Raw genomic sequence first — 5511 nt, forward strand, 5'->3', positions numbered from 1 at the left:
AGAGTATTCTGCTTAATTCAGAGACTCTGTCCATCACCACCCCTTGTTGTTAAATATTTTGTCCACCCTAAGCGTGGAAGGGTATACTCAGATGTGAGTCCCTTGCTCATTGCACCATCAGGATTCAAGCAAGCCGGGCCGACGACGGCTGAAATGCCAGAAACCGGTCCCCGGAAGCTTGTTTCCTTCCCAGTGTAAGAATTTGCTTGGTAGTTTGGTTTGCCCTGTTCCCATCATGCACTGGGACAGGAACAGACTAAAATGCATATAGCCAGGTTCTGAGCTGGGATGGTGCAGTGAGCTAAAAAACGGTGTTGGATCTAGCCCTGATCTCTTGACTGGGTGAGAGTATTCTGCTTAATTCAGAGACTCTGTCCATCACCACCCCTTGTTGTTAAATATTTTGTCCACCCTAAGCGTGGAAGGGTATACTCAGATGTGAGTCCCTTGCTCATTGCACCATCAGGATTCAAGCAAGCCTTGCCGACGACGGCTGAAATGCCAGAAACCGGTCCCCGGAAGCTTGTTTCCTTCCCAGTGTAAGAATTGGCTTGGTAGTTTGGTTTGCCCTGTTCCCATCATGCACTGGGACAGGAACAGACTAATTTGCATATAGCCAGGTTCTGAGCTGGGATGGTGCAGTGAGCTAAAAAACGGTGTTGGATCTAGCCCTGATCTCTTGACTGGGTGAGAGTATTCTGCTTAATTCAGAGACTCTGTCCATCACCACCCCTTGTTGTTAAATATTTTGTCCACCCTAAGCGTGGAAGTGTATACTCAGATGTGAGTCCCTTGCTCATTGCACCATCAGGATTCAAGCAAGCCGGGCTGACGACGGCTGAAACGCCACAAACCGGTCCCCGGAAGCTTGTTTCCTTCCCAGTGTAAGAATTGGCTTGGTAGTTTGGTTTGCCCTGTTCCCATCATGCACTGGGACAGGAACAGACTAATTTGCATATAGCCAGGTTCTGAGCTGGGATGGTGCAGTGAGCTAAAAAACGGTGTTGGATCTAGCCCTGATCTCTTGACTGGGTGGGAGTATTCTGCTTAATTCAGAGACTCTGTCCATCACCACCCCTTGTTCTTAAATATTTTGTCCACCCTAAGCGTGGAAGGGTATACTAAGATGTGAGTAGCTTGCTCATTGCACCATCAGGATTCAAGCAAACCGGGCCGACGACGGCTGAAATGCCAGAAACCGGTCCCCGGAAGCTTGCTTCCTTCCCAGTGTAAGAATTGGCTTGGTAGTTTGGTTTGCCCTGTTCCCATCATGCACTGGGACAGGAACAGACTAATTTGCATATAGCCAGGTTCTGAGCTGGGATGGTGCAGTGAGCTAAAAAATGGTGTTGGATCCTGCCCTGATCTCTTGACTGGGTGAGAGTATTCTGCCTAATTTAGAGACTCTGTCCATCACCACCCCTTGTTGTTAATTATTTTGTCCACCCTAAGCGTGGAAGGGTATACTCAGATGTGAGTCCCTTGCTCATTGCACCATCAGGATTCAAGCAAGCCGGGCCGACGACGGCTGAAATGCCAGAAACCGGTCCCCGGAAGCTTGTTTCCTTCCCAGTGTAAGAATTGGCTTGGTAGTTTGGTTTGCCCTGTTCTCATCATGCACTGGGACAGGAACAGACTCATTTGCATATAGCCAGGTTCTGAGCTGGGATGGTGCAGTGAGCTAAACAACGGTGTTGGATCTAGCCCTGATCTCTTGACTGGGTGAGAGTATTCTGCTTAATTCAGAGACTCTGTCCATCACCACCCCTTGTTGTTAAATATTTTGTCCACCCTAAGCATGGAAGGGTATACTCAGATGTGAATCCCTTGCTCATTGCACCATCAGGATTCAAGCAAGCCGGGCCAACGGCGGCTGAAAAGCCAGAAACCGGTCCCCGGAAGCTTGTTTTCTTCCCAGTGTAAGAATTGGCTTGGTAGTTTGGTTTGCCCTGTTCCCATCATGCACTGGGACAGGAACAGACTAATTTGCATATAGCCAGGTTCTGAGCTGGGATGGTGCAGTGAGCTAAAAAACGGTGTTGGATCTAGCCCTGATCTCTTGACTGGGTGAGAGTATTCTGCTTAATTCAGAGACTCTGTCCATCACCACCCCTTGTTGTTAAATATTTTGTCCACCCTAAGCGTGGAAGGGTATACTCAGATATGAGTCCCTTGCTCATTGCACCATCAGGATTCAAGCAAGCCGGGCCGAAGATGGCTGAAATGCCAGAAACCAGTCCCTGGAAGCTTGTTTCCTTCCCAGTGTAAGAATTGGCTTGGTAGTTTGGTTTGCCCTGTTCCCATCATGTACTGGCTCAGGAACAGACTAATTTGCTTATAGCCAGGTTCTGAGCTGGGATGGTGCAGTGAGCTAAAAAACGGTGTTGGATCTAGCCCTGATCTCTTGACTGGGTGAGAGTATTCTGCTTAATTCAGAGACTCTGTCCATCACCACCCCTTGTTGTTAAATATTTTGTCCACCCTAAGCGTGGAAGGGTATACTCAGATGTGAGTCCCTTGCTCATTGCACCATCAGGATTCAAGCAAGCCGGGCCGACGACGGCTGAAATGCCAGAAACCGGTCCCCGGAAGCTTGTTTCCTTCCCAGTGTAAGAATTTGCTTGGTAGTTTGGTTTGCCCTGTTCCCATCATGCACTGGGACAGGAACAGACTAAAATGCATATAGCCAGGTTCTGAGCTGGGATGGTGCAGTGAGCTAAAAAACGGTGTTGGATCTAGCCCTGATCTCTTGACTGGGTGGGAGTATTCTGCTTAATTCAGAGACTCTGTCCATCACCACCCCTTGTTCTTAAATATTTTGTCCACCCTAAGCGTGGAAGGGTATACTAAGATGTGAGTAGCTTGCTCATTGCACCATCAGGATTCAAGCAAACCGGGCCGACGATGGCTGAAATGCCAGAAACCGGTCCCCGGAAGCTTGTTTCCTTCCCAGTGTAAGAATTGGCTTGGTAGTTTGGTTTGCCCTGTTCCCATCATGCACTGGGACAGGAACAGACTAATTTGCATATAGCCAGGTTCTGAGCTGGGATGGTGCAGTGAGCTAAAAAATGGTGTTGGATCCTGCCCTGATCTCTTGACTGGGTGAGAGTATTCTGCCTAATTTAGAGACTCTGTCCATCACCACCCCTTGTTGTTAAATATTTGTCCACCCTAAGCGTGGAAGGGTATACTCAGATGTGAGTCCCTTGCTCATTGCACCATCAGGATTCAAGCAAGCCGGGCCGACGACGGCTGAAATGCCAGAAACCGGTCCCCGGAAGCTTGTTTCCTTCCCAGTGTAAGAATTGGCTTGGTAGTTTGGTTTGCCCTGTTCTCATCATGCACTGGGACAGGAACAGACTCATTTGCATATAGCCAGGTTCTGAGCTGGGATGGTGCAGTGAGCTAAAAAACGGTGTTGGATCTAGCCCTGATCTCTTGACTGGGTGAGAGTATTCTGCTTAATTCAGAGACTCTGTCCATCACCACCCCTTGTTGTTAAATATTTTGTCCACCCTAAGCGTGGAAGGGTATACTCAGATGTGAGTCCCTTGCTCATTGCACCATCAGGATTCAAGCAAGCCGGGCCGACGACGGCTGAAATGCCAGAAACCGGTCCCCGGAACCTTGTTTCCTTCCCAGTGTAAGAATTGGCTTGGTAGTTTGGTTTGCCCTGTTCCCATCATGCACTGGGACAGGAACAGACTAATTTGCATATAGCCAGGTTCTGAGCTGGGATGGTGCAGTGAGCTAAAAAACGGTGTTGGATCTAGCCCTGATCTCTTGACTGGGTGAGAGTATTCTGCTTAATTCAGAGACTCTGTCCATCACCACCCCTTGTTGTTAAATATTTTGTCCACCCTAAGCGTGGAAGGGTATACTCAGATGTGAGTCCCTTGCTCATTGCACCATCAGGATTCAAGCAAGGCGGGCCGACGACGGCTGAAATGCCAGAAACCGGTCCCCGGAAGCTTGTTTCCATCCCAGTGTAAGAATTGGCTTGGTAGTTTGGTTTGCCCTGTTCCCATCATGCACTGGGACAGGAACAGACTAATTTGCATATAGCCAGGTTCTGAGCTGGGATGGTGCAGTGAGCTAAAAAACGGTGTTGGATCTAGCCCTGATCTCTTGACTGGGTGAGAGTATTCTGCTTAATTCAGAGACTCTGTCCATCACCACCCCTTGTTGTTAAATAGTTTGTCCACCATAAGCGTGGAAGGGTATACTCAGATGTGAGTCCCTTGCTCATTGCACCATCAGGATTCAAGCAAGCCGGGCTGACGATGGCTGAAATGCCAGAAACCGGTCCCCGGAAGCTTGTTTCCTTCCCAGTGTAAGAATTGGCTTGGTAGTTTGGTTTGCCCTGTTCCCATCATGCACTGGGATAGGAACAGACTAATTTGCATATAGCCAGGTTCTGAGCTGGGATGGTGCAGTGAGCTAAAAAACGGTGTTGGATCTAGCCCTGATCTCTTGACTGGGTGAGAGTATTCTGCTTAATTCAGAGACTCTGTCCATCACCACCCCTTGTTGTTAAATATTTTGTCCACCCTAAGCGTGGAAGGGTATACTCAGATGTGAGTCCCTTGCTCATTGCACAATCAGGATTCAAGCAAGCCGGGCCGACGACGGCTGAAATGCCAGAAACCGGTCCCCGGAAGCTTGTTTCCTTCCCAGTGTAAGAATTTGCTTGGTAGTTTGGTTTGCCCTGTTCCCATCATGCACTGGGACAGGAACAGACTAAAATGCATATAGCCAGGTTCTGAGCTGGGATGGTGCAGTGAGCTAAAAAACGGTGTTGGATCTAGCCCTGATCTCTTGACTGGGTGAGAGTATTCTGCTTAATTCAGAGACTCTGTCCATCACCACCCCTTGTTGTTAAATATTTTGTCCACCCTAAGCGTGGAAGGGTATACTCAGATGTGAGTCCCTTGCTCATTGCACCATCAGGATTCAAGCAAGCCTTGCCGACGACGGCTGAAATGCCAGAAACCGGTCCCTGGAAGCTTGTTTCCTTCCCAGTGTAAGAATTGGCTTGGTAGTTTGGTTTGCCCTGTTCCCATCATGCACTGGGACAGGAACAGACTAATTTGCATATAGCCAGGTTCTGAGCTGGGATGGTGCAGTGAGCTAAAAAACGGTGTTGGATCTAGCCCTGATCTCTTGACTGGGTGAGAGTATTCTGCTTAATTCAGAGACTCTGTCCATCACCACCCCTTGTTGTTAAATATTTTGTCCACCCTAAGCGTGGAAATGTATACTCAGATGTGAGTCCCTTGCTCATTGCACCATCAGGATTCAAGCAAGCCGGGCTGACGACGGCTGAAACGCCACAAACCGGTCCCCGGAAGCTTGTTTCCTTCCCAGTGTAAGAATTGGCTTGGTAGTTTGGTTTGCCCTGTTCCCATCATGCACTGGGACAGGAACAGACTAATTTGCATATAGCCAGGTTCTGAGCTGGGATGGTGCAGTGAGCTAAAAAACGGTGTTGGATCTAGCCCTGATCTCTTG

This window comes from Lissotriton vulgaris, chromosome 10 (genome assembly GCF_964263255.1).
Source record: "Lissotriton vulgaris chromosome 10, aLisVul1.2, whole genome shotgun sequence".
NCBI lineage: Eukaryota > Metazoa > Chordata > Amphibia > Caudata > Salamandridae > Lissotriton > Lissotriton vulgaris.